The 27,674-nt window shown below is 43.1% G+C and overlaps 1 long non-coding RNA gene across 1 annotated transcript; it reads left to right on the top strand.

Moving 5' to 3' along the window:
- Positions 1-1,785: 1,785 nt before the first annotated feature.
- On the top strand, positions 1,786-24,616 carry LOC100445763 (uncharacterized). The gene is made up of 4 exons (XR_655333.3): positions 1,786-1,863; positions 5,372-5,632; positions 21,510-21,615; positions 24,015-24,616. It is a non-coding gene; the product is annotated as an uncharacterized LOC100445763 (long non-coding RNA).
- The last annotated feature ends 3,058 nt before the right edge of the window (positions 24,617-27,674 follow it).

The raw sequence follows: 27,674 nt of genomic DNA, 5'->3' as shown, positions 1-27,674 counted from the left end.
TCTCAGTTCTGGAATAACCCCTTTGATACTCATAAATATCTGGAGAGGAGAAGATTTAAGGAATGTTTACAGCTGTAAACGAAAGTGTTCAAAGCAGTTTAACATTTAGTCCTAGTAGCAACCCTATGATATAGTACTACAAATAGCACCTGTAAAGTAGGTAGTATTATTATCTCCTTTTTACAGATGAGGGAAGAGAAAGCACCGAGCTGTTAAGTGGTTTGCCCAAGGAAACTCAACACATAGACCTGGAATATGAACCTGGTCACTCAGGCTCCAGGGTATGTGCTTTTAACCACCTTGCTACACTTCCTATCTCAACCATGCCAGTGAAGAGCGGTACCAATAATAGCTACCGTTTGCTGGACCTCTCCAAAGTGAGGAGTACTTTATACCTGTATCGCATTTCATCTCCATGAGAACTCTGTAAGGCAGACATGTTTATTCACATTTTATATTTGAGAAAACTGAGAACCAGAAATAGTAATTGACTTACCAAGATTGAGATCCAGAGATAGTAATTGAGTCCATCCCCCTAGCCTGTGCTCTTCCTACCACTCCTGCTGCCTATGTACATCTGGAGATCAGGAGAGGATGAGATTTCGGTGGGCTGTGGTCATTCCAGAGGGCAAAAGAATATGGAGGAGGTGCAGAGTAGGATAGTTATGGAGTATTAAACAGCAAGGTGGTCCTGTGTAATGTTCCTCAGCGTGCTCTCTCGCTATTAAAAACACTCAGGCAAGTGAGGCGGACCCTCTACCCAAATATTTAGTTCCACCAACCCCACTTGCCTTAATGCCCAACAGGTGATACCGGCTTCCACCCAGCCCTGCCCTCCTTCACACCTGGCCCCCACCTGTGGTCTCATTTTTACATAGGGATCCCTGTGTCTGGGGTGCTCCTGGAGACCCAACCCTCAGGGGGCCAGGCGGTTGAAGGGGAGACGCTGGTCCTTGTCTGCTCCGTGGCTGAAGGCACAGGGGACACCACGTTCTCCTGGCACCGAGAGGACATGCAGGAGAGTCTGGAGAGGAAAATTCAGAGTTCCCCAAGAGCAGAGCTGGAGCCCCCTGCCATCAGGGAGAGCCATGCAGGAGGATACAACTGTACAGCAGACAACAGCTACGGCCCCGTCCAGAGTGCGCTGCTGAATGTCACTGTGAGAGGTGAGCGGCGTTGTCTGAATCCAAGAGCCGGCGGCTCCCCGCTGGGGTCAGTTTCCTTCTGTAGCAGCGAGGACACTCCAAGGTGCTGACAAGAAACAGGGCGTGAGGAAGGTAAGAGGCCCTATGGGCACTGTAGTCTTGTGATGGGGGAGGTGGTGGTGGCAGCAGCAGCCGTGGCAGAGAGCAAGAGGAGGGTGAGAAGGTGGACGCGGGGCCATGTATCCCGAGCTCTTCACCAGAGCCCAGCACAGCTCTGCCGGAAGCACCCCTGCAGGGTTAGACCAGGAGGTGCGAGGTGCGACGTGGGAAAGAGTCCAGGGCCGGCGGGGTGCTATGAGGCGAGGACGTCCTGAGCCGAGGACCGGGTGGGTTGTGAGTTGGGACCAGCCTCGCTGACGGACCCTACTGCCTCTCTCAGTTCCCGTGTCGCGTCTTCTCCTCAGCTTCATTGCTCCTGGCGCCCTGGCCTTCATTGGCGATGTGGTGGAGCTTCACTGTGAAGACAGGAGAGCGTCTGCACCCATTCTGTTTTGGTTTTACCATGAAAATGTGACTCTGGGGAACGCCTCAGCACCTTCTGGAGGAGGAGCGTCCTTCAACCTCTCGGTCGCCGCAGAGCATTCTGGGAACTACTCCTGTGAGGCCGACAATGGCTGGGGGTCTGGGCGCAGTGAAGTGGTGGCACTCAAGGTCACAGGTGGGACATGGCAAACAGCTCCTTCCAGAGAGCTCGTTGCAATTATACCAAGCAATGGCTGTTGCTTCCTTTCCTTCGGAAATTTCTGTTCCTCGAAGAATCAGAGTTCCTCTAGAAAGCGCCTTAATGCTCCAGGGCTCTCCCTGTAATTGGGTTTTTTGTTTGTTTGTTTTGCTTTTTGTTTTTTTGTTTTGGCTTTTGTTTGTTTGTTTTGAGACCGAGTCTCGCTCTGTCGCCCAGGCTGGAGTGCAATGGGGCAATCTCGGCTCACTGCAATCTCCGCCTCCCGGGTTCAAGCTATTCTCTGCCTCAGCCTCCCGAGTAGCTGGGATTACTGGCACCCACCACTATTCCCAGCTAATTTTTGTATTTTTAATAGAGACTGGGTTTCGTCATGTTGGCCAGGCTGGTCTCAAACTCCTGATCTCAGGTGATCTACCAGCCTCGGCCTCCCAAAAGTGTTGGGATTACAGGCGTGAGCCACCACGCCAGGCCTTGTGTAATTGATCTTAACAGCAGTATTGCTGGCGAACTCCCGGTCTCTCCTGTTCTCTTTCACTGGACCAGTAAAACGTGTGAAATAGATACTGGGTGTTGGGCACTGTGCTAGGGTCAAGTCGGCGTCGGGAGTCAGGTCGGTAAGGCAAGAAGAAAGGAGGAAGACTTCCCTGAGAAAAAAAAGGAAGTATCTTGCACATGCAGAGCTCCAGGGAGGGAGGAGATACAACTAACCCTTGTAAATACAGGTAAAAAAACCGTGAACAGACTAGATTCTGGGATTTAAAATTTTACTAGAATTATCTCACTTAATCTCCATAGCAACTCTCATTTTACAAATGAGGAAATAAAATTAGATTAAGTAACTTGCCCAAGTTTACATAGCAAATAGGTACAAAGATGGAACTTTAGGCCGGGGCTGCCAGAATCAAGAAACTGTGCTCTTAGCCACCATGTTAATATATTATGACTGTTCTATACATTTTTTTCTTTAATCCATTACTGTGGAGAACTGCATTAATAGATGTCCTAATACAGAACAATCCTTGAATTTCCCCTATAAACCCTTCTTAGTCATTGCAGGTAGTAACTACATAAAACTTGCTGATGTTTTATTTTAAATTTTAGCATTTTGTTTATAAGTGAGTTTTCTTTTCTAAATTCTACTCATCTAGTTTAGGTTTCAGGGACAGGTTAGCCTCATAAGAATAATTTCAGAAGTTTCCATAGTTTCTGTGCTCTGCAACAATTGAAAACACTATTGGAATTATCTGCTGTTTAGTCTTTGGAACTAGCCCAAAAACTTTCTGACACTGGTGTATTTTTCTCTCCATTGTCAGATCTTTTTTTATTCGCTTTTTTCAAATTTTTCACCCTTTTAAAACACAATGCTTTCACTCAAAAAGTTGGGCATTTTCTCTAGATTTTCAAATTTGTCACATAATGTTGACCATAGTATTATTTTCTTCTTCTTCTTTTCCTCCTCCTCCTCCTCCTTCTTCTTCTTTTGACGGAGTCACTCTGTCACCCAGGCTGGAATGCAGTGGCACAATCTCGGCTCATTACAACCTCCACCTCCCAGGTTCAAGCAATTCTCCACCTCAGCCTCCCAAGTAGCTGGGACTACAGGCATGCACCACCACGCCCAGCTAATTTTTGTATTTTTAGTAGAGATGGGGTTTCACCATGTTGGTCAGGCTGGTCTGGAACTCCTGAACTCAAGTGATCCACCCACCTCGGCCTCCAAAAGTGCTAGGATTACAGGCGTGAGCCACCACACCCAGTCAACCACAGTATTTTCATCTAATTTTTTAAAGCCCTCTAGTTTGTGATTGTGTCCTTCTCATTTCTAATTTGTTTGTTTGGTCTCTTTTCTCTTTTCAGATTTGCCAGAGGTTCAGCTGTTATATTGCTCTTTTCAAATACCTACATTTATTTTTATTATACAAATAGATAATTGTTTTATCACTCAAATATATTTGGTTTTGGTTTTTCGGTTCATTTATTTCTCCTTTACTTTCAGTATATTCTTCCTTCTTTTTATTTAAGTTTATTTTATGTTGCCTTTTCTTTAATTTCTTACCTGAAATGCTTATTCATTTGTCATCTTTGTTTTCTAATGAATACATTTAAAACTGTATGTTTTCCTCTAAGTACACTTTCACCTTATCCTAAAAGTTTTAATGAATATTTTCATTTGTTTAATATCTAAAGTGTGTGTATAATATATGTTTTCATTTGTTTTTCAACCTGGTAAATTATTATAATTTATAACTATTATAAAATAATTTCTTATGAATAGATTTTTTAATCCTTTATTTTCTTAATTTCTCATAAATTTCTTTGTTATCCTTTTATTTAACATTTTTCAAAGTGGCCTGTATAATTTTTACTTTTTGGGAACTGACTAAGAATTTCTTTATGGTCTAACAACATATAGTCAATTTATATAAATATTCTATATAGAATGTGAAAAGAATATGAATTTTCTGTTAGAGGTACACAGTATATATTTTTCTATAAAATTAAGCTAGTTGCTTGATTTATTCATTCTCTATAGGGTCTTATATATATTTGTCCTGTTTAATCTATTAGTTTTTGAGAATCATATTCCCATTATTGTCTATAATTCTGTAAGTCTACCTTTTCCCAGGGGCTTTGCCGTGATCATAGTAATTGTGTGAGATGGGGCATTTTGGTTGCAAATGACAGAAGTCCCATAGAAACTGGCTTGAGGGAAAAAAAAAAAAAAGCAAAGTTGGTGAGAGGGGTCAAGAATGGACAAGGCTTTGTGTGCAAGTGGATGCAAGGGCTCTGTCTTTGTTGTCTCCCTTCTTTCCTCTGCTTTCTGCCATTAGCTTCATTCTTAGACAGGCAAAGCTGGCCACTGATAGCTCTAGGCTTACATCTCTCCTTTCCGCTAGAGATCCTAGAGAAAAGAGTTTCTTTCCAATGACTCCAGCTTAAAACCATAAAAACAAGACAGGCAGAGGTCAGAGATTAACCAGTCCATGTAAATGTGTCCATCCCACTCCTACCACCCCCTTTCCCAGAGAAAATGGGCCTGCCATTGGTGAAGTCATCAGTGTCATACAGAGCAGTTTTTAAAAGGAAAATGCATAACTCAGTCGACCTTAGGCCTTTCCTACTCTAGGCCTCAGTCTCTATCTCTAGGAAAGATCTAATTCTAGCCTTCTCTGTTTCTAAGATTTTTTGAGCTCGTGAGAACCAAACCATAAGTCTCTATGTCCCCACGTCCCTTTATCGTCAGAGTGGAAGCAAGGGCTCCTTTTTAGGTATCATTGAGTGGGGGGCATTGGTGGGGCGAGATGCTCGTAAAATGGTGATTAGGATAGGGACGATCTGAAGCTCTGTACTTCCTTACTTTTGCAAGTACCCTAAGCCCACATCACACAACATCACCAACACCAACATGAAACAACCTCTCTTAACACTGGGAGCTACTTTAAGAGTACATTCCTGAGTGTGCTCTTACCCCTTCTGTTTGCAGAGCCCCGGACCAAAGTCCGTTTGATTAATGGTCCTCACCACTGCAAAGGAAGAGTGGAAGTGGAACAGGAAGGTCACTGAGGTACCGTGTGTGATGACGGCTGGGACATGAAGGATGTGGCTGTGGTGTGCTGGGAGCTGGGCTGTGGAGCAGCCAAGCACACACCTGCCGGCATGTTGTATTCAAGATTGGCAGAAGATGCCCAACCTGTGTTCATTCAGGTTGCCCTGTGCAATAGGACAGAAGAGGCACTCGCTGAATGTGAGCAAATTGAGACCTTTGACTGTGGGCATGAGGAGGATGCAGGAGCAGTGTGTGATGCTGGGTAATGGCAGGGCTTGGGGAGTGGTATTTGTGGGCTAGCCCATCTCCAAGATCCTTCCTTGTGCAGCCACTTCCAATTCTCCTTACTACTCACCATTGCCCCTTCCTTCTTCAGAACCACTCAACCACTCTACGCAAAAATGTTCTCAGTGCAACACCATTACTTCACTTAAGCTGGTCCAGAGTTAAAGGGCTCTCCTATAATCTATGTTCATATTATTAGACTTTATCTGTCATCTCAAAAGACAAAACACTGGTATTTTTTGTGGCTGTGGGTTGAGGCATAATGCTAGGAAAATAATTATAAAGTCATAGAATTATACAATTTGAGTGATTTTCATCAAGATCACACTGCTTATATTGTTCTATAATCTCTTCAGCTTTTCTCAGCTCTCTCCCCTAAACAACTCTGCTCATCAAAATGAATCTCTGGATTCTAATAGGGACTAGGAGGAGTTGGAAGAACACTGAGTCTGTCAAGAAAGCCAGGCCACAAGCTGTAAAGGACAGAGCTACCTAAGGGTAGAGGTAAAATGAAGAAATTCTGGGACCACTGCAGGTTCCAAAGCCTCCATAGAGCCTTGGCTGGAGTGGAAGCCAGTAAGACTGACTGCTCTCTCTAACTGCAGCCCCAGCCCCAGCCTCCCATGGAGCCCTCCATTCCCATGGGCCAGGGCTAATGAGTGGCCTTTCAGAGGTCCTTGGTGAGAAGAAAAGTCTCTAAAACACTCGGCCAATGCTGAGCTTTAGGACTTAGTAAGAACCTGTGACTTGTTCAAGGAAATTGACTCAGTGTTGGGCACTAGCTAGGATCCAAGATTTGGAGTCAACTGTTCAGAGCTAGAGGTTTACCTCCCTGACTTGCCAGCCATGTAGGTAGCAAACTTCTCCAAAGCTTATTATCTTTGTCAGAAAAGTGGGATAGCATCTAGCCAAACTTCCTCACAGAGTAGGACAAAATCAAGCAAAACACACTCGTAAAGACCTCTTGTGGAACAAAGTCTGGGAAGAAGTCCCTGGGCTGCTTTGGGATGGTCCGGATGAGGGGAACCAGTCTGAGGCTTGGGGCCGGGCTCCATCCTTAATCTGGGCTTTTCTTCTCCTAGGAGATCTTATGAGCTTGTCTGAACAGTACTCTACTGGGTATCCCCACCTTACCACCTCTCCCCCTTTTCTCTATAGCATTCTTGCCTAATACTTTTTGAAGATCTGGAGACTGGGGATCAGCAGGCCCATATCCTCATTGGCCTCACAGGCCTGGAGAGCACCACAACCCCAGATGGACTTTAAGACTTTACCTGTGGCTCCCTCATTCCCTCTGCAGGACTGTCTTAGCCCCACCTGCATTAAGAGAAAAACCCAACTCCCAAAGAAGTTGAGCTTGGTGAAATTGTCCCCCACATTGGCATCTTGGCCAAGCAGGCTTTTCTAGTCTTTTCGAGAAGTGCCTGGCTGGGAATCTCAGTTACTGTCTCCTTGGCCGCCTGAGATGGAACAAGCAAGAAATAACCCGAGATGGGCCCTACATCTGGTAGAAATGTGGACATATAAAAGAGACAAAATTAAAGAAAATATGGGTATTTAATCTCCTTTCTTTTTTTCTTTTTTTTTTTTTTTTTGAGATGGAGTCTCGCTCTGTTGCCCAGGCTGGAGTGCAGTGGCGCAATCTCGGCTCACTGCAAGCTCTGCCTCCTGGGTTCATGCCATTCTCCTGCTTCAGCCTCCCAAGTAGCTGGGACTACAGGCACCCGCCACCATGCCCAGCTAATTTTTTTGTATTTTTAGTAGAGACGGGGTTTCACCATGTTAGCCAGGATGCTCTCGATCTCCTGACCTTGTGATCCACCCTCCTCAGCCTCCCAAAGTGCTGGGATTACAGGTGTGAGCCACCGCGCCCGGCCTTAATCTCCTTTCTTAATGGCTTGGAAATAAACTAGGTTTTAAAAAAGTTATTTTTTCAATTTTTTAAAAATTACAGTGGTAAAACACATTGGAAAAAAAGTGGTATACAAGAAAGAAAATAAAAGTCAGCCAAAATTCTAATACTCAGAAGTAACTGCTGTTAATGTTCTGAAACTTCCTGAAGGTCATATAAGGAATGAAAATAACATTTATATATTCTTCAGTAAAATAATATATAAGCATATATTAACACATATATTTGAATTTATTGTACCGTAATCTATATATTATTTTATAGTGTTTATTCAATTTAACAATGCAACATTAACAGAAATTCCATAGATATAGAAAATACATACCACATGCACATATATGTATATATGTATGTATGTGTATATATAAAACTTCCCTCTCAAGAAGATAAATATTGATTCAAAAAGGCCCTTTACTAGCTTTGGGAGTGCAGACTTAAGGGAAGGTAGAAGCCACATGCTTCATGATGCAACACACTCTATGAGTCATCAAAACTCATTTACTGTTTAATCAGAGGTACATGTTGAATTTTTAAAACATCTTCCCAGTGTTATTTTTGTTTCCTTTTAACAATATGGTGGATTACATTAACATCTCCTAATAATAAATAATTATTTCAACCCTACCTGGCTGTGATGTATATTAACATCCTGCTGAATTCTCTTTGGTAGTATCTTATATAAGACTTTTACACAGATGTTTGTTTATTTATTTATTTATTATGCTTTAAGTTCTAGGGTACATGTGCACAACATGCAGGTTTGTTACATATGTATACATGTGCCATGTTGGTGTGCTGCACCCATTAACTTGTCATTTACATTAGGTTACACAGATATTTATAATGGGGATTTGTCTGTAGCCTTTCATTCTTTCTTTGAAAAACTTTGATATCAATGCTATATTGATTTCTTATTATGTTAAAAGGTTTCTTTATGCTTAAAAACAATTTGAATGCTACTAAATTTTATCATTTCCCTTGAAGATTTTTTAAAAGTTACCCTGAGGCTGGCAGCGGTGGCTCACGTCTGTAATCCCAGCATATTGGGAGGCCGAGGTAGGCAGATCACTTCAGATCAGGTATTTGAGACCAGCCTGGCCAACATGGTGAAACCCTGTCTCTACTAAAAATACAAAAATTAGCTGAGTGTGGTGGTGGGTGCCTATAATCCCAGCTACTTGGGAAGCTGAGGCAGGAGAATTGCTTGAACCCAGGAGGCGGAGGTTGCAGTGAGCCAAGATTGCTCCACTGCACTCCAGCCTGAGTGACAGAGTGAGACTCTGTCTCAAAAAAAAAAAAAAGCTAGTACAAAATCATCTGCCCTGATATGTTTAGAGGTGTGGCTCCCTAACAGTGCTTAAATTTTTTTCATGACTGTTATGCTTTTCATTTAACTGTCTCTTCTTACATAAAATTTAGTAATTTATATTTTTCTAGAAAATTATCCATTCAATGTAGGTGTTCAGATGTATATTTATTCATTGCCGCTCCTTTCTTGATTAGGTTATTCAGTGGCATATCAATATCCTTTTCATGGAAAAGCTTTTGAGTTTATTCATATTCTTTATTGTGAGGGTTTTTTTATTTTACTCATTAATGTCTGCCTTCATCTGAATTATTTTGTTGATATTTTTGTAAGTTCTTAAGATTAATACTGGGTTCATTTATTTCCATTTTTTCTTGGTACTCATTCCAACTGTTTCATTAATTTTCCTGAGAACATATTTTAGTCATATCCTTCAGGTTTGGATATGTAGTGTTTTGGTTATTACTATTTTCAGTCTGCAACATCAATTTTATTTTCTTCTTTGATTTCAAAGTTGATTTAAAGAGGTATTTTTTATTTTTTATTTTATTTGTTTTTTTTCTTAACTTTTATTTTAAGTTCAGGGGTGTATGTGCAGGTTTGTTATGTAGGTAAACTTGTGTTATGGGTGTTTGTTGTACAGATTATTTTGTTACCCAGGTATTAAGTCTAGTACCCATTAGTTATTTTTCCTGATCCTTAAAGAGGGATTTTTTTTTTAAATTACCTGGTGATAATCTTTTCCCCTAATTTTGTGATTTAAAAAATTCATTGCATTTGTGATTTTTAAACATTTTCTTTGTGACCTAAAATATGGTTAGTTTTTGTAGGTGGTCCATGAGTACTTAAAAGAAAGTGAATTCTCGGCCGGGCGCAGTGGCTCATGTCCGTAATCCCAGCACTTGGGGAAGCCGAGGCAGGCAGATCACGAGGTCAGGAAATCGAGACCATCCTGGCTAATGCAGTGAAACCCCATCTCTACTAAAAATACAAAAAATTAGCTGGGTGTGGTGGCGGGCACCTGTAGTCCCAGCTACTCGGGAGGCTGAGGCAGGAGAATGGCTGAACCTGGGAGGCGGAGCTTGCAGTGAGCTGAGATGGCGCCACTGCACTCCAGCCTGGGCGACAGAGGGAGACTCCGTCTCAAAAAAAAAAAAGAAAAGAGAGTGAATTCTCTGTTGCTAGGATCTATTGTTCAATCTGTATCTATTAGGAGCTTATTAATCATATCACTCACATCATATGCTTCCTTATTTTTTATCCACTGGATCTTCTAGGTCTACAGGTGTCATTTGTTATTGTCATTGTGCACGAGTTTGTTTCTGTTTTTGTTTCTGTTTCCTCCAGTCTGTGTGTAGGGTATTTTGATGCCAAGATATTCAATTTCAAAGATTTATGAGGTCTAGAGCCTTCTCATATGTTTTAACTTCCTCCACTATCATTTGGTGCTTTTTGCCTTTATATGGCTTTGCCCTTTTTTTTTTTTTTTTTTTTTTTTTTAGAGACAGAGTCTTGCTCTGTCACCCAGGCTGGAGTGTGCAGTGGTGTGAACTCGGCTCACTGAAACCTCTGCCTCCTGGGTTCAAGAAATCCTCCCAACTCAGCCTAGGATTACAGGTATGCACCACCACACCTGGCTAATTTTTTGTTGTTGTTGTTAGAGATGGGGTTTCACCACGCTGGCCAGGCTGGTCTCAAACTCCTGTTCTCATGTGATCAACCTGCCTCAGCCTTCCAACGTGCCAGGATTACAGGCGTGAGCTACCACACTCAGCCTTCCATTCTTTTACTTTTAACTTTCCTGAGTCACTTTCTTTAAGATATGCCCCTTACACGTAATGTAGAGTTGAGTTTTGGTTTTGTACTGAATATGAAATTATTTTATTTTATTGTGTGCTTGACTTTTTATTCTGTGTCATCTGTTCTCTTCTTAATGCTTCCTTTGTTTTTTGTTTGTTTTGTTTTGTTTTTTTTACTCTTCATTTTGTAACCTCAGACACAGAGTTAATCCCTCAGTTCATGGCTCACTCACTTTGTTGGTCCATATGAATTTTCTCTCTAGTTTATTTCCTTGTGTCTTTACTTACTATTTCCATTTCCCAGCCTCCCAATCATTTCATGATGATAAACATACATGTATTATTTTCCTTGAGCCTTTTTAATTTACATGTGTTATTGGGCATTTTTCTCTTGGCACTATGTTTTGACTCATCTATGTTGTTATGTGTACATCTAGCCCATTGCTCCTAACTTCTGCAGGTTATTCCACCATGCTTCCCTTATCTAATCCCAGTGAAGGATATCTAGATTGTCCCCAACTTGTTACATGAAAAAACACTGACACTTGCTTTTTCATGTCACACCATAGACCTGTGTGAGAATATCTCTGGATATATACCTGAGAGAGTGATTGATGGAACAAGTAATGCCAAGTGGTCCCCAAAGTTACTAGTCCCCCCAACAGGGAAAAAACATTCCCTAACCCCACATCCCATTCAACCCTTTAGTGTTCTAACTTTGCCAATCAGATGAGATAAAGAGGGATCTCAGAGATCTAATTGGTGTTTTGTTTCCATTTTTCTAATTATCAATAAGCATAAGCATCTTTGCATGTGCTTGTTAGCCTTTTGAGTTTCCTCTTCTATGAAATAACCGTTTTGTGTCCTTTGCCCATTTTGTTAATATCATTTCCAGTTTTTCCTATTTGGTATATAGGAGCTACTGCTTTTTCTATATAAGTTTCTTGCTTGTTTTAGACTTTGCACACATTACCTCCTACTCTACCATCAGTCAACTTTGTCCATGGTGTCTTCTATTGAGCAGATTAAAAAAAAAAAATTAAGCTGTAGGCTGGGTGCGGTGGCTCACGCCTGTAATCCCAGCACTTTGGGAGGCCAAGGCGGGCAGATCATGAAGTCAGGAGTTCAAGACCATCCTGGCCAATCTGATGAAAACCCGTCTCTACTAAAAATACAAAAATTAGCCGGGCGTGGTGGCTCACACTTGTAGTCCCAGCTACTTGGGAGGCTGAGGCAGGAGAATCACTTGAACTCGGGAGGTGGAGGTTGCAGTGAGCTGAGATCGTGCCACTACACTCCAGCCTGGTGACAGAGTGAGACTCCGTCTCAAAAAAAAAAAAAATTAAACTATAAAATTCATCCAATTTTTCCTTTTAACATTTGTTTTTAGAGTTTTGTTTAGTCCTTCTTGACCCCAAAATCACAATGGTATCTTCTTCAGTTATCTTCCCTTAATTTTATAGTTTTACTTTTTATGCATTGGATCTTTTGGAGTCCAACTTTACATTTGATATTAGGTATAAGTCCAAATTGTTTTCCCTTAGAGTAATCTAGCACCATGTACTAAATAGGCCAGGCCATGCACTCCCCATTATTTTGTGATGTCAACCTTAAGTGTGTGTGTGTGTGTGTGTGTGTGTGTGTGTGTGTGTGTGTGTGCACCCAAGGTCTATGTTCTCTCTACTCTGTTCCACTGATTTATTTATTTGATCTTGCACATACATTGTACTGACTTAATTGCCCTGGACTTCTGATCTACCTTAATATCTGATAATATAAAACCACTCTTTGTTCTTTTTTATCAAAGTTAATATGGCCTTTCATAGATTTTTATTATTCTATAAAATTTTAGAGTAAGTACATTAAATGGCTAAAAAAAAATTCAGGTGAACTTTTTATTGGGATTTTACTACATTTATAGATTAATTTGAAAGAACACAGGGAGAGATTCCTATCACATCCTCCATTCAACTCACTTATTTGGTTTGTGCAAATGACAGGTGTATTTTGAAGAACAGCAATTGCAGTGGCTGCTCCAGATGTGGTTTTGTTTGACAGAGCAAATCATCTTGCTACTAGCACTCACCGTGCAGCTTTTGACCTGGAAAATGCCTTTTTTTTAACCTCAATTCCTGTTAATTGAGACCACCAGAAGCATTTACAATACACTTTATTGTCCTAACTTTGAGCTATATCAGCTTTTCAGCCCTCTGTCATAGAATCACAAAGACCTTGATCAGTTTCTCTTCTTCATAGGACATCACACACTCATCCATTAGATCAATGACATCATACTGATTCGACCAATTGAGCACAAAGCAGCAACTCTAGACATCTTGGTAGGACATATATATGCCAGAGGGTGGTAAATAAATCCCATTTTGGTGAAATTTTCTGGTGGTCCAGGGTTCTTAGACATGTCAAAACATATTTCCCAGTGTGAAGGACACGTTTTGTAACAAAGCCACATCCACCTTTGTAGATAACTAGTCTCCTTTTGAAAACTAGCTTCTGACTTGCTACTAAGCCCTAAGAGAGACTGAACCCTTGACCATGGGCCACAAAGTTGCATGTGACCTTAGCTGCCTATCATGAAGTGGTGTTATTTGACTTAGTAAACTAAAATGTTGGCATGCACAGAAACACTCCTTTATTATCCCCTGTGACAAAGAGCAGAGCAAGGGCAAGGTGGAAAATGGATCTGAGGGCAAAGAAGCCCAGGGTCAATGCGACATGCAAAGAATTTCTCTCCCCTAAATAAAAGAGAATATGTTGGGACAGTGAGGAATGGGAGGGATGATGGAATAAAGAATCTCTTTCAAATAGAATTCAAGTGAGTTTTACTAGAGAATGCAGATTAGTACCTTAAGAACCCTGCATATTTGCCTGTTTCTCCAAGTAAAAGAGGAAACTCAATTTAAGAAAAACCCCACTTCTGAATGAAGAATGAGCTTGGAGAGGGAAAAGCATAAGTTTCCATGGGAGTTGTGGCATCCCATGAAAAGTGGTCAGGCAGATGGGTCTCCAGACAGAGAAGTGGTCAGGCAGATGGTTCCTGTGGCTAATGTGGAAGCAGAACATCTTCAGGCACATTTAGGGCTGTGGCTTCTTCTCCTATAGACTCAAATTAGAGGAACTTGAAAAAAGTGAACAGATTGATCTCAGGGCCACACAGTCTGTCACTGATGGAGACACCACAGCTCTGTGATACCTGGAGGCTTGGGTAAGGAGGAAAAGTTATGAACTACCCTGACTTCCTTAAGATGAAAGAAAGAGTTTTTATTTTAGTAAAAAAAAAAAAAAAAAAAAAAAAACCTCAGGCTTTGACAAGTCAATCACAGACTCCAGGGACAAACTCAGGTACCACTACAGGACATCTCAGAATCTCAACACCTTCTAAACAATGAGGCTAAAAGCTTAGGGCAAGGCTAACTCTCTTCATGGGCCTGGGCTGGAAGAGGGAGTGGACTGGTTTATAGAGAAAGAGAAGGTGCTGACAAGAGAAATCTCTTTGATTAGCACTCTCCCAGATTAGTCTCCTAAAAAGATATGTGAGCCATGGGTCTTTGTGTCCCAAGGGCTGTATGTCCCATGCTCTAGTGCTGAGGACACAATGCAATTCTTACTAGAAATTTGAGCTCATTGCCCTGGGAAACTTGTTTGAATCATCCCTAGAGCTTATTCGACCTTCTGTCCCAAAAGCCAGATGCTAGTATCCCATGGAGGAGAGCTCAGGGACCAAATTCTTCCAGATATGAGAGACCCAGCTTCATTTTGCCTTGTTTAGAAATGGCAGAGGTCTTAGAGCAAAGCTGATGCAAGTCCAAGAGCTTCACACTCTGGAGACAGAAAAAAATTAAAGGCTCTGTGTGTACTGATGTCAGAGGGAGAATACGAAGGTCACAGGGTATAGGAAGAAAGTCAACAACCCCAGATTCAAGTAAATAATGAGTGTCAGAGGGACCTGTCTGCCAGTTTGAGGGCTAAGCAGAAGGGAAGGGGACAGATATTTGTTTCTTCTTTTCTATTTTGTTCCTAGAAACAGGGTTCCTCTTGAAAGCAGCTAGGTCCATCAGTCATCCTGGTCTCCTCCATTTCCCAATGGTGCAGAGAACTGGGATGGTTATCGTGATATTCCATAAATCCCAAGCTTTATAAGGCCTCTACATCTCTATATCCTTCTTCTTCCAGTCGGTAAAACCACCAAATATTTAACTAGTAATTATGGGGTGCCCATCAGCTAGCCATAGAGGTTGTAGGGTAAGTCAGTAGGGTAAGTGAACTGATCTCTTCTGACACAAAACTAATAAACAACTGGGAAACATGGTCTACAAACCTGGAACAGTGCAAAAGAGAGAGATTAGTATGGGCTGGAGCAGAGAGAAGTCAGTGTCAGGGAAATCATTACGCTTGAGATAAGTCTGTACACGAGAAGAAAGGGGGATTTATGATCTTCGGTAGTGATCTTTAAGTCAGGGTTAATATCCTCCAGTAACCTCCCTCAGAGCTACCCAGTGAGCCCCCAAGCACCTGCCCTATGACATGTCAGGATTCGCCCACCCTAACCTTTCTGAGTTCCCAAAGTGATCTGCATCTGGAGGCCACATGCTCCTGCATGAAGAGGCAGGGATTTTGCCCTCCTCCACAGAAATATGTTCAAAATTGACTCCTATTTTACATAATGGATTCTGTGATGCACCACCCAGATCCCCTGTCAGGAATGGACTTATTCCCCCAGCTGTTAGAATTGCTGCCAGCAGATAATCCTGTTATTAGCCCTCTTGGGAAAGGCTTTGGCCACTCCATCCAGGGTCATCCTCCCTTTCCAGAGCATTGTATCCAGTGGCTGTCCACACTAGGGTATGAAGGCAGGGCCCCTAAATCTCAACCCAGGACCACTTTGAAAGATCATCCTAGACTCAGGGTGTCTATAGGGCTGGCTGAGACTTTTGTGGAGATGGCATCAAAGCCCAGCTTCTCCTTCTGTACAAAGTTGTTTCCTTCCTTTTGAGAGTTTTTGATACAGAGATCACTCCATAATAGATTTCCTACATGTTCATTTCTATCTCAGCATCCGCCTTCCTGGAAACCCAGCCTGTGATATCTTGTGTTCACTCAGGGGTCCCTGTATTTACATTGACCATGAGTCCCAGCCCATTTCCCTCCCTAGAGTAGGGTGAGTGATTGAATAATGCTCTTCTTTGGCTCCTTGGTGTCTAAGGTCCGAGGGGACACCACATTCTCCTGATACAGAGAAGGCACAGGGATGGTTTGGAAAAGAGCACTAGACATTCCCAGAGAGTAAACAGATGACCTCTGTTGTGAGTGGGGGTGATGCTGTTCAGCTGCGAACAGCCAAGGCTGTATGTTTAACGGGCAGGTAAATATCAATATGAGAAGGATATTTACCTTCATTCATCTCAACCAGCAAATCTCAAAGTATGGTCAATATCCCCAGAGGCATCATGAGAATGTTTCAAGGAGGACCCAGAAGCCAACCCTATGGAGCACAGTTAGCCACTTTATGTGGCAGAGCCTGGGAGATAATTTGCCAGCTCCACAGTGTTGCTATTGCTTTTGGTGGTGGTGATGATGAAGGTACTACAGGGTCCTAGAAGGATAGCCATGAGGAACTTATGGGAACTGAGGATTCAGGACAGGTGTATGGAACGTTGCTTAAAATTCTTCAGAACAGCTCTGGGGGTGATTCTTCTGAATGTAAGATCAGGAATATGGGGATGTTAGATATGAGAATGGGCTGTTACCTGTTCTAGCCTCCTTGAGTAGATGGACAGATGGGAGGACTGTGGAAGCAGCAGGGGCCTTCTCTGACAGTCCCATTTTCTCTGTCATTCCCGGTGTCTAACTGTCTCCCCACTCTCAGAGCTCCTGGGGTCCAGACTGACATGGGGGAAATGGAGCTTCACTGTGAGGCCTGAAAAGGATCTCCCAATCCTGAACCATTTTTTTAAATTTTATTTTTACTTTTGGAGACAGAGTCTTGCCCTGTTGCCCAGGCTGGAGTGCAGTGGTGAGGTCTTGGCTCACTGCAACCTCCACCTCCTGGGCTCAAGTGATTCTCGTGCCTCAGCCTCCCAAATAGCTGGGATTACAGGCTCCCGCCACCATGCCAGGCTAATGTTTTGTATTTTAGTAGAGCTGGGGTTTCGCTATGTTGTCCAGGGTGGTCTTGAACTCCTGAGCTCAGGCAGTTTACTTGCCACAACCTTCCAAAGTGCTAGGATTACAGGTGTGAGCCACAGTGCCTGGCCCCTGAACCACTCTTATCACAGGGATGTCCCCTTGGACTCAGCCCCCTCTGGAAGAGAAGCATCCTTCAACCTCTTTCTGAGTACAGAGCATTCTGAAAACCATTCCTGTGAGGCTGACGATGGCCCCAGGACCCAGCACAGTGAGGTGGTGGCACTCTTTGTCACTGATTGGCTGCTCACCTGTCATGGGCCATAAGCCACTGAGCTGAAACATACTTTCCAACCTCATGGTTCAAAACTGCTTTTTGATTCCAGATATGTAACAGTGTTTCTGATGAGCTACCTGCCTGTGGGATATCCAGGAACAGAATTTCTCAGCATGGTAGCTCTACTTTGTGTCCTAACAAAGTTTCCAAAAGGATCCTTTAAGCCTGGGAAGCTGAGGCTGCAGTGGGCTGACTGTGCCACTGCACTCCAGCCTGGATGATCAAGCAAGACTGTCTCAAAAAAAAAAAAAAGTTTCCCTAGTCATGCTTCCCTATGTCAGTCAGATTTCAATAAAAGAAACAGACCTACTAGGCAATATAAATAATAAGGGATTTATTGTAGGGATTTGGCATTACACAATTGTGAGAAATAGTTAAACAGTCTACAGAAGGCTGTTTCTTCTGTGTCTGGTGTGGCAGCCTGAAGTCCACAGGGCAGGCATTTGGGAAAAGCAAGGATAACCTGGAACCTGCAAGAATGAATGGAACTCATGAGCATGAGCTGGAACCTGCATTAGTCTCTCAGCATCTCCAGGTGACAACCTCAAGGATGAGGATGTCCTGCTTATCAATGAGGACAATGAGGATGTCCTCATCAATGATGAGGATGAACGTGGCACCTTTCACTACTAAGCGAAACATGAATGAGGCCAGGAGTCAGAGAAGCTGAACAAGACCCTGCAGAAAGCTTGAGTCGCTGCAGGCTGCTACCCCATGCCAGCACAGTGAGCACAGTAAGCTATAAGAGTCAGCTGCAACAGGGCCTTGGGTGTTGAGGACTCTCCAGGAAAAACAAGAACATGGCTGCCACATCACTTCTACCTTCTAAAAATGTCTCTTGTGGCCCATAGAAATTTGGAACCATGCAGGGAAGGGAATTCTAGGAAATGTAGTTCCAGTTTAGCTAAAATGACACAATAAAAGTCCAGCACGCTTCCTATCCTACACTACCTCCACTCATACTTTCATTGGGAGAAAGCACGATGTGATGGCAATATCATGAAATATTGTAGTCAGATAGACTTGGGTTCAAAATACAACTCTGCCAGATATATGTCTTTAGGAAAATGTACAAATCTTGCAGAGCCCCTCAGCTTCCTCTTTTATGACATGGGCGTATTAATTCCTGTTTTGTTGAATGGGAGATGGACTTAAATGTAAACACATAAACTTCCCTTACTAAGTATTTGTTCCCTTTCTTTTCCACAAATTTTTGGCTCTCTTAGAGGGTAGCAAAGATTGAATAATATCTTTATTGCTGGATCCATACCTCATGTCCTTTCCTCCTGACAACTTCTCAGGACTTCACCACATTCTGGGGAACAACAAAAGGAGCACATCCTGTATCACGCAAGACCAAGCCATGGTCTTCTGTGTGCAGTCCTCAAGCCCACCCAAAGAGCCCTTAGAAGTCTGCATCTCATAGGCTTCTGTTCCTTGTGGACTTCCCAATGTGGCTGGGCCTTTGCTGCCCGATGGACTTTCAGAAACTCTGTTTCCTCTGGCCTTTGGTGGATGGATTTTTCTTTAAATTGTTGGTTCTCCATTTTGCTGCACATTGGAATCACCTGAGGAGTTTTCTGAAGTCCTGATATCGGGGTTCTACTTCCAAATTCTCTAGGAGTCTGGGGTGATGCCGGGACATCAAGATTTTTTCCTTCACATTAACCCTCAGGTTATTACAGTATTCAGACAAACTGAAAACTACAGCCTTAGTCTTACAGGCCCCCTGCATTGATTGCTGCCCCCGTGAAGAAATGTGGCCATGTTCATTATGATCTTCCTCTCTGCTACTGATATTCCTATTTTGTTTGGATCCCAGAATAAAAATGATGGGTAAATTATGTTTGGTGTTTTTTCTAATTGCTAGAGCTGCCATAACAAAGCACCATGGATAGGCTGGCTTAAACAATACAAATTTTTTTTCTCACAATTCTGGAGAGTGAAAGTTCAAGGTCAAGATGTTGGCAGGGTTGGTTTTGTGAAAGTTGTCAATATCAAGATGAAGTCACTTAGGTCACCCAAACAAAAAGTCAAGAGTTTAGGAACGGAAGGCCTTCACACACACATCTATGATAAGAACTAGCACAAAGACTCTCTGGAGGGCTCTTATGCATACATACCTGTCACAGAGCTTTTGGTAAGGACTTTCTAAACTGCAACTTGCTACGTGAGTCACAAGGACAGCCAGTGAGATGCACAGGAACACTTGCCTGACACACTGTCTCCACTAATGAACTGGTGTCAGCTCCTGTGATGTATGTGTACTCCTCCTTTTGCCTTTAAAAGCCTCCCCTTGCCTCAACCTCCTCAAATACGCCCATAGTTTACTATGGCACACGTGTTCCACATTGCAATGCTTCCCCTCACTAAACTCAGTACTTTTAGAGGTCTCTCTATATTTGTTACTTAGGTTGACAGTTTCTTCAGAGGCCTCTCTTTTTGGCTTGTTGATAGTCACCTTCTCCCAGTGTCTTTACATGGTCTTCCCTCTGTGGGTGTCTGTGTCTTAATCTCCTCTTTTTATCAAGATACCAATCATATTGTATTAGGGCCCACTTTAATGACCTCATTTTAACTTAACCACCTCTTTAAAGACCTTATCCCCAAATACAGTTGCATTCTAAGAAAGTGGGGGATTAGGACTTCAACACATGAATTTTGGGAGCATAAAACTCAGCCCATAACAGGCCTCTTCTATTATATCTTCTTTGGCCAATTTAAAGCTTTCTCATGAGCACCTAACATCTGACTACAGGAGTCTGATACAGGCCCCATGCTTTCCTTCTCTGCAGCAATTGACTTAGTTTGCATCCTCAATTTTCCTAGTGACTTTTCTCCCCAGCTCCCACAGTCAGCGCTCAATCTCACTCTGACCTCACATTTGCTCCCCACCCTCAGAGCTCTGTCCTCCTTGGGCTTCTTTCTCCCTTTGCATTAAGTGCTTCTCAGGACTTTATTCTTCCCTCTAACTTTTCTACTCCCAAGAATCACATCACCATCAAAGGTTTAAATATGGCTTCCAATAAAATAATTCAAAAATCTGTATCTCCTCTTCTGGGCTCCAGGTTGGTTTTTTTAAAAACGGCTTTATCAAAGTATATTGATAAATAAAAATTGTGTGTATTGAAGGTGGGCAACTTGATGTTTTAATATACATGTACATTGTGAAATAATCACCATCAAACAGTAATCAAATGAAAGTAGTTAACATATTATGTCACATTTTTTTCTTCTTTTTTTTTGTGGTTAGAACACTTAAGAGCTACCCTTTTATCAAATTTCAAGTATGCAATACAATTGTTATCTGTAGTCACAATGCATGCTGCTTATCAGATCTCCATCCTGAGCTTCAGGTTTAAAAACTTTTCCACTACTAGAGATTTCTATTCCATGGTTACTTCAACTCAATCCATCAAAAATCAAAAACCTCTTCTTCCACAGAACTAGTTCCTTTCCTCATGTCCTATTTCTGTCATAGATTTCAACATTCTCTCACTTCCCTTTCTTTACTGCCAGTCAGTAAGAACAGCATCTATCATTACCTCCTTATTGTAGGCTCTCATAATTTTCCTTCGTCACATTTCTCCCCACTTTCCTTTACCATTGTCACTCCTAGAAAAGTGTTCTCACCAACATAGAGGGTGAAGCTCTCTCTCAGGAGATCAGAGAGTTGAGTCTGACTGTGGTCTCAGACACCTCAGAGCTCCCTTGAGTAGACCTGCCCTCTTCCTGTGCAAACAGAGAAAGAAAGGCTTTCTTAAACAGATCTTTGCTCCTCATAATTCTGCAAGCAAACTGCACCTGAATGGACACCCAAAGGGAAAGCAATATTTTCAGTGCTGGTGGAACAGTGCTAAACTTCCGCTGGGATGTTCAGAACTGATCTATCAACCATAAATCCTTTGTGGCAGTTGTTACTAAACCTCTATTATATAATATGCTTGACATAAGGCATAGTGGGAGAAAGATTAATCAGACATAGTCCTTTACTCTGAGGAAATTGCAGAAATTTGTATGAGACACATATGTAGAGTCCTCTTTGAACAATACATTTACTGCTATGATGGAGGTACAGTCTATCATTATAGATGGTAAGTTTTATTGAAGTTCGCTATAGATTGAATGTTTGTGTTTCCCCTAAATTTGTATGTTGAAATTCTAACCCCTGAAGTGACAGTATCAGGGAATGGGGCCTTCGGAAGTTGTTTAGGTCATCAAGGTGGAGCCCTCATGAATGGTATTAGTAACTTTATAAAAGAGATCCCACAGAGTTCTCTTCTCCTGTTCACTAGGTAAGGACACAGCAAGAAAATGGTTGTCTATGAATCAGAAAGCAGGCCCTCACCAGACATGGAATCTGCTAGCACCTTGATCTTGGCCTTCTCAGTCTCTGGAACGGTAAGATATAAATGTTTGTTGTATATAAGCCACGCACTCAATGGAAGTTTGTTATAGCAGCCTGAACAGACTAAGACAAGGCTCTACAAAATTACTAAGAATAGCTCTCTTAGGGCTTGCTATGTGCCTACAGTGAACTGTGCAACTTTACAAGCATTATCATATTAATATTTAATCCTCAGAACTACCCTCTAAGGATGATAATGTTCTCTCCCTTTTATAAAGTCAGAAACAGGAAACCTGTTCAAAGTCTCCCAACCCAAGATGATGGGGCTGGGGTTCACACTCAGGCCTGTTCCCCACACTGATAACCACTGCTCTCTCTAGCCTCCCCAAAAGGTACATTTTTAATTGGGCAGCTTAAGAAAAGTTCAGTCTATGGCATACAGGAACAGGATATTACCACTTTGGATGGGCAGGAGAAAAGCCACAGGCATATGAGACATCACAATGTGTTTAGAGATTAGTGAGCAAATTGATATAGAAGCACTAGAATGGCTTGAAAGAGACACTGGAACATTGCACCTTGACTGTAAAGGGCACTGAATGCTTCAGCAAGGAGTTATTTTGTTAGTGCCAGGAAGCCACTGAGGTTGCTTAATCTTATTTTATGACAATCCTGTTGGTGGGTGTATGAAGGAGCATCTGAAGGGTAAACAAACTGATGAGGAGGTTGGGAACATAGAAGAGAGACTTCCCACACTCCATACTTTTCCCATGCCTAGGCTGGCACTGCAGAGTCCACGAGACCCCATTATAGTCTTCATACACTAACCCACGTTAACCCATGTTTCATCTGTGGGAGGAAGGCGCTAGCACAACACACACTTGGAAGATTCCCTGACTTGCTGGGCAGTCAGGCATCGGACTCAAACAGCAGAACAGTTTTGGGATAAGGCAGCTTTTGGGATAGGGCAGCAAACAGTGGGCACCACAGTCCCCTTTCCATAATCAAGAAGAGTCAGAAATCCCAGAGAATTAATTTTTACATCCTGTATTTAAACAAAGCAATTGACCTATCAGGTGTGTGACAAATCTTTGGAAGAATTGACCTCTTATATACATCCTTCAAGAGTGAAGGGGAGATACCAGATGTCTTTTCCATAACAAGACTCAACAAGACCATTTTCCTACCTCACTTTTTTTTTACACAAATGTCATTGCAGAGCTTTGTTCTGCTTCAGGAGGATGATTCAGAGAGAAGTATGGTTTTCAAGTCAGACAAGGATCAAATCAACCAGAAATTCTGAAAACAGCAGCCAGGCTGTCATTGCCCATTCAAGGTTTTCTATGTGCAACTGATTGTTCACTTGTTATTCAGAAACAGACTCCCAGTCTCATCCTTAGCTGGGCTCTGACAGCCAGGACCCAAGGGTCCTCTATTGTGAAACTGTCCTCCCCCAGCACGTGCCATGGTGGAGGGCCCATATGACCATAAGATCTAGTAACTCACAGCTTCTCAACTGAAGTCACCATGCAAGTAACAATTGTGTTTTGACAGAGAAGGAACAAGGGGGATTCTAGACCGGCTAGCAGGTCCAAAGGGAAGAAGTTTTCATGGGCTCTGAATATTGAAGCTGGAAGGAATCTTAGAGACTAACTTGGTCAAGGATCATCACCTTTGTGGTTAGAAAGACAACACTAACCCCAAAAGCATCATGATAGACCATAAGTCCTACTGATACGTGTGGGGAGGGGGCAAGAAAGATGTATCGGGGGCTTGTGAGTCAGTGGAACCTCCCCATGATGGACTCTTTGAATTGTTAGATGGATCTGAGGGTACTATTATCACCATGGCTACCAGCTTGCAATAGCACCATCAAGGACCCTTCCCTCTCTAGATGAAGAAAGTGAAGGCCAGAGAGATGAATTGACTGTCCCAAGCTCACATTGTTTTGGGGGAGCAGAGCCAACAGTAGCTCCTGTAACATCCCAAAGTGCTTTCCAGCATTTAGGATACTTTCTAATCAATCATCTGGATTGTAAGCTCCATATAGGTACTGTCACATCTGCCTTCACCACACCATCCCCAGCACCTGACAGAGGTCCTGGAATATAGCAGAATCCCAGCAGATATTTGTTGACCAACTCTCATATGCCCTTCATGGGAAAAGAATAGTAGCCAGCATTAATGAGAACTTAACATATGCCAGGAAGTGTTCAAGGCACTTTATTTGCATTAATTTATTTAACCCTCAGAATAATCCTGAGACAGTGTTTTTATCATCTTTGTCATCTTATATATGAAGACAGTGCAGATCAGGGAACTTAAGTCCATTGCCCAGGTTTACACAGGAAGCAGCAAACCTGTGACTCTAGCCCAGGCAGAATATTCCAGGTCACACTCTCTTAATCACCAGAAAATACTGCCTCCTCATTCATCTCTTCTGTGTCCCCAGCCCTAGAAGAGTGCTAACACACTCAGCACTCAATAAATATTCAGAGGATGAATGACACGCCGGCAGACAAGAACCCACGTCAGCTGCTCTTCCAGCATCAGGCAGTCCTGCCAGTAGCACCACACAGGTGGCTGTTGTTCCAGCTCTGCGTAAGGCAGCCAGGACCCCTCTGGCTGTGAAGAAGGGCTAATTTGGTTCTTCCTGATTGAGGCTGAGCCTTCCTTCATTAGCCCAGTCTTTCAGAGAAAGCCCAGCCTGTTAGTAAGGAGTGCCCTCTGCTGACACAGACACATTCCTGCTGTCTCGATCCCTGGTATAAATGGAAAGAGACCATCAATGTTGCAGTGTGAGCTGTGAGAATTCAGCCAGTCCCAGCCTGAGCCCTCTGGCTGGGAGGGCTTTACCTTCTATTGCTGCATCCAGATTAATTTTAAGGTCAAACCAGATGGAGATTTGTGGTCACTGAGTGATGAGCACCCTTTAGCCCTGGGTCCAGTTGCCTGTCTACTCTCCAAGCTGAGATTACCCCTCTGCCCTCTTCCTGTTCCTCCCCACTCTAAGATCCATGTTCAAAGGTCCCATATAAATTGTGTCATCTCATTATCCATGCAGGGCCTTTGTTTTCCTGACAACTGAGTTTCTGAGATTCTCTTTCCCACCCCCTTTTCTTCCCAGCTTCTATTCCAGTCTCATTTACTGTCTCAGTGAACATCTTTTGTTTTTCCTGCTGTCAAGGCATCCACTCAGCCTGAGATGGCTCCCAGCTCTCATCCACCCCAGTGGAGCTGCAGCCAGTGTGCAGTAATGATAATGGTTCCTTTGGGGCTAAACATCCAGAACTGGACCCAAGGAGGAAGAAAGATGTGAGGAAGGCACCAAGTGAGTGAGGACTGAAGGGGTCTCCTAATAACTCTGGCCCTGCTGAGATTCTTAGGACAAGAATAAGGACATGTGATATTGATGCCACTCATCAGAGTTCTGCTGAATATTTTTTTTGGGGGGGAACGGAGTTTCGCTCTGTCACCCAGGCTGGAGTGCAGTGGCGTGATCTCAGCTCACTGCATCCTCCACCTCCCGAGTTTAAGCAATTCTCTGCCTTAGCCTCCCGAGTAGCTGTGATTACAGGCAACTGCCACCACACCAGGCTAATTTATTTATTTATTTATTTTTTATTTTTTTATTTTTGCATTTTAAGTAGAGATGGGGTTTCACCATCTTGGCCGGGCTGATCTTGAACTCCTGACCTCTTGACCCACCCGCCTCGGCCTCCCAAAATGCTGGGATTACAGGCATGAGCCACTGCGCCTGTCCTAATAATTTTTAAAATGCTATAAAAAAGGAATTAATGGTGAAAGGAGAGAAGAATTGGAAAATATAGCAGCTGGGTGCAGCGGTTCACGCCTGTAATCCCAGCACTTTGGGAGGCCGAGGCAGGTAGATTACCTGAGGAGCATTCAAGACCAGACTGACCAACATGGTGACACCACTTCTCTACTAAATACAAAAAATTAGCTGGGCGTGGTTGTGCATGCCTGTAATTCCAGTGTAATCCCAGCTGCTTGGGAGGCTAAGGCAGGAGAATCACTTGAATCTAGGAGGTGGAGGTTGCAGTAAGCCAAGATTGCACCATTGCACTCCAGCCTGGGCAACAAGAGCAAAACTCCATCAAAAAAGAAAGGGAGTGGGAGGGGAGAGGAGGGGAAAGGGAGGGAGGGAAGGAGGGAAGGAAGGAAGGAAGGGTCTCCCCAGCAACCCTGGTCCAGATACAGCAGGACTAGTCAATGACTTGTAGACAGGAGACCATGTTTCCATACCTAGACAGGTCCAGCCCCGATCATCCATGTTAGAGGACTGAGGGAAGGAAAAGGGAATAGCTCCATGATGCAGAAGCCAAGAAAGAGGTCAGTGGAAGGAGACCTGATGTGTTTTCTAAATCTCTCTACTGATTTCACCCCATTCTTCTCCATCCCCAACCAGGGTGGAGTAGAGAGAGACCCAGATGCCTGTCTGTTCTGCTCCGTCTGCCCATCATGATGCCCCATGCTGAACTTCCACTCTAATGGAAGTTAGTGGGACCGACCAGAGGCTAGATCCTGGACCACTCTGCTCTGGGACCTTTCAAGATCCAAGACTCATGCTTTTCATACTTTATTTCCAAAGAGGGAACAGATGAAGTTCTCTCCTCTTTTAATTTCCCTTTCCTATCTGATCCCTAATATTGTTCACAAATGCTAGTTGTGCTTATCACCATTCTTAGTTTTTAATATTATTTCTCCATCACTAGACTATAGGCACATCAAGGACAGAAGCTTCCTCTTGTTCTCTCCTATATCACCTGTAACTAGTACAAGATCTGCCTCATTGTAGCTATTCAATAATTGTGGATGGAGAGATGAAATGTTTGCTCAAAAATAAGTTGACCCTTAGGCTGGGCTCTGTGCTGTTCTGGGGGCCCATTCAAGCACACATTCAAAAGCACTTGAAGCTGAAGGTCACATCCCCTGGAGACAATCTGCTCAGGGTTTCCCATTCAGCTTTGCCAAAGAGCAGTTGCCAGGGTCTCCTATGAATGGACCTGCTCAGTTTTCATCCAGCCACAGGAGCTAAGCTGCCTTGTGCATCATCTGCTTAAGACGGGTAACATTCCTGGTCCCTCCTGGAGAGTGTGGAAGGGGCCTTGTGGCAGCCATAAAGGTGCACCAGTCAGATCTCCCTTCAAGGAAGATCCTGCTTCAGGAGTGCACTTAGCTATCAGCCTCCAGCTGCATCACCTTCAGGATCTGCTGCAATGTTTGAACCAAAGCAAAAGTCTCCCCAGGCAGCCTTGGCCACTGAGCACAGCGGGACAGCAGGGGTACTTTCTGCTCCACATGGCCATTCTCCTAACATAGACTCCTCTACTGGCAACCTCCCTGGAGCTTCCCACTGGGCTGGATGAGACTTCCTCAGAGCTGCATCAGGGTCAAAGTCTCTTCTTTCCCAACCCTCTTGCCTCCCCGTCTCATTTTACAGGCATCAGACCCGTATCACTATCTGAAGACTTTCCCTGACTCCTTTTGTTCCCTCTCTCCCATCTTTCAAAATCTCTTGACCTTACAATCTCTTGACCGTCTTTAGTATCTGCTTCCCAGAGGACCTGAACTGATACAAGCCCTGTTTCCATTGTGGCTTTAATGCTGTTGCACTGACACCATTACTGACATGGTTTGTGTGCTGGACCTGTGAGCCACATAGAACCATCTTCTACTTAAGGATAATGACAGAGAGAAATCACCCTGTCAGCTGAGGTGCTATTTATGTTCCTTCCTAACAAACCATCCAGTGAGATGGAATACAGTAGAAAAAAAGTAAGATAGAACAGTCTAGCAACTCTGGATCTAGCAACCACCACATGTGCTTGCCCCCATCCTTACATGGCTCAAAACTCATTTCTCTTTGTAGCTCTGAGCAGCCTTCCCTCTGAAACCAAATGATAGCTTTATGGAAGGTTGATTAAACCTGCTGAATGTCATAGCTAAACTTATGAATTAAAATAAAATCTGGCTAGCCACCCCTAGCCTTGTCTCTTAAAGCTTCACATGAAATATCTATAAAGTTCCAGGAAAGGACAAACATAATAATGACACTAAAAATGAGGACTTTTAAAAATCAACTATTGTC

This window comes from Pongo abelii, chromosome 1 (genome assembly GCF_028885655.2).
Source record: "Pongo abelii isolate AG06213 chromosome 1, NHGRI_mPonAbe1-v2.0_pri, whole genome shotgun sequence".
In the NCBI taxonomy this organism is placed as follows: domain Eukaryota; kingdom Metazoa; phylum Chordata; class Mammalia; order Primates; family Hominidae; genus Pongo; species Pongo abelii.
This window is presented reverse-complemented; position numbering and strand designations above follow the sequence as displayed.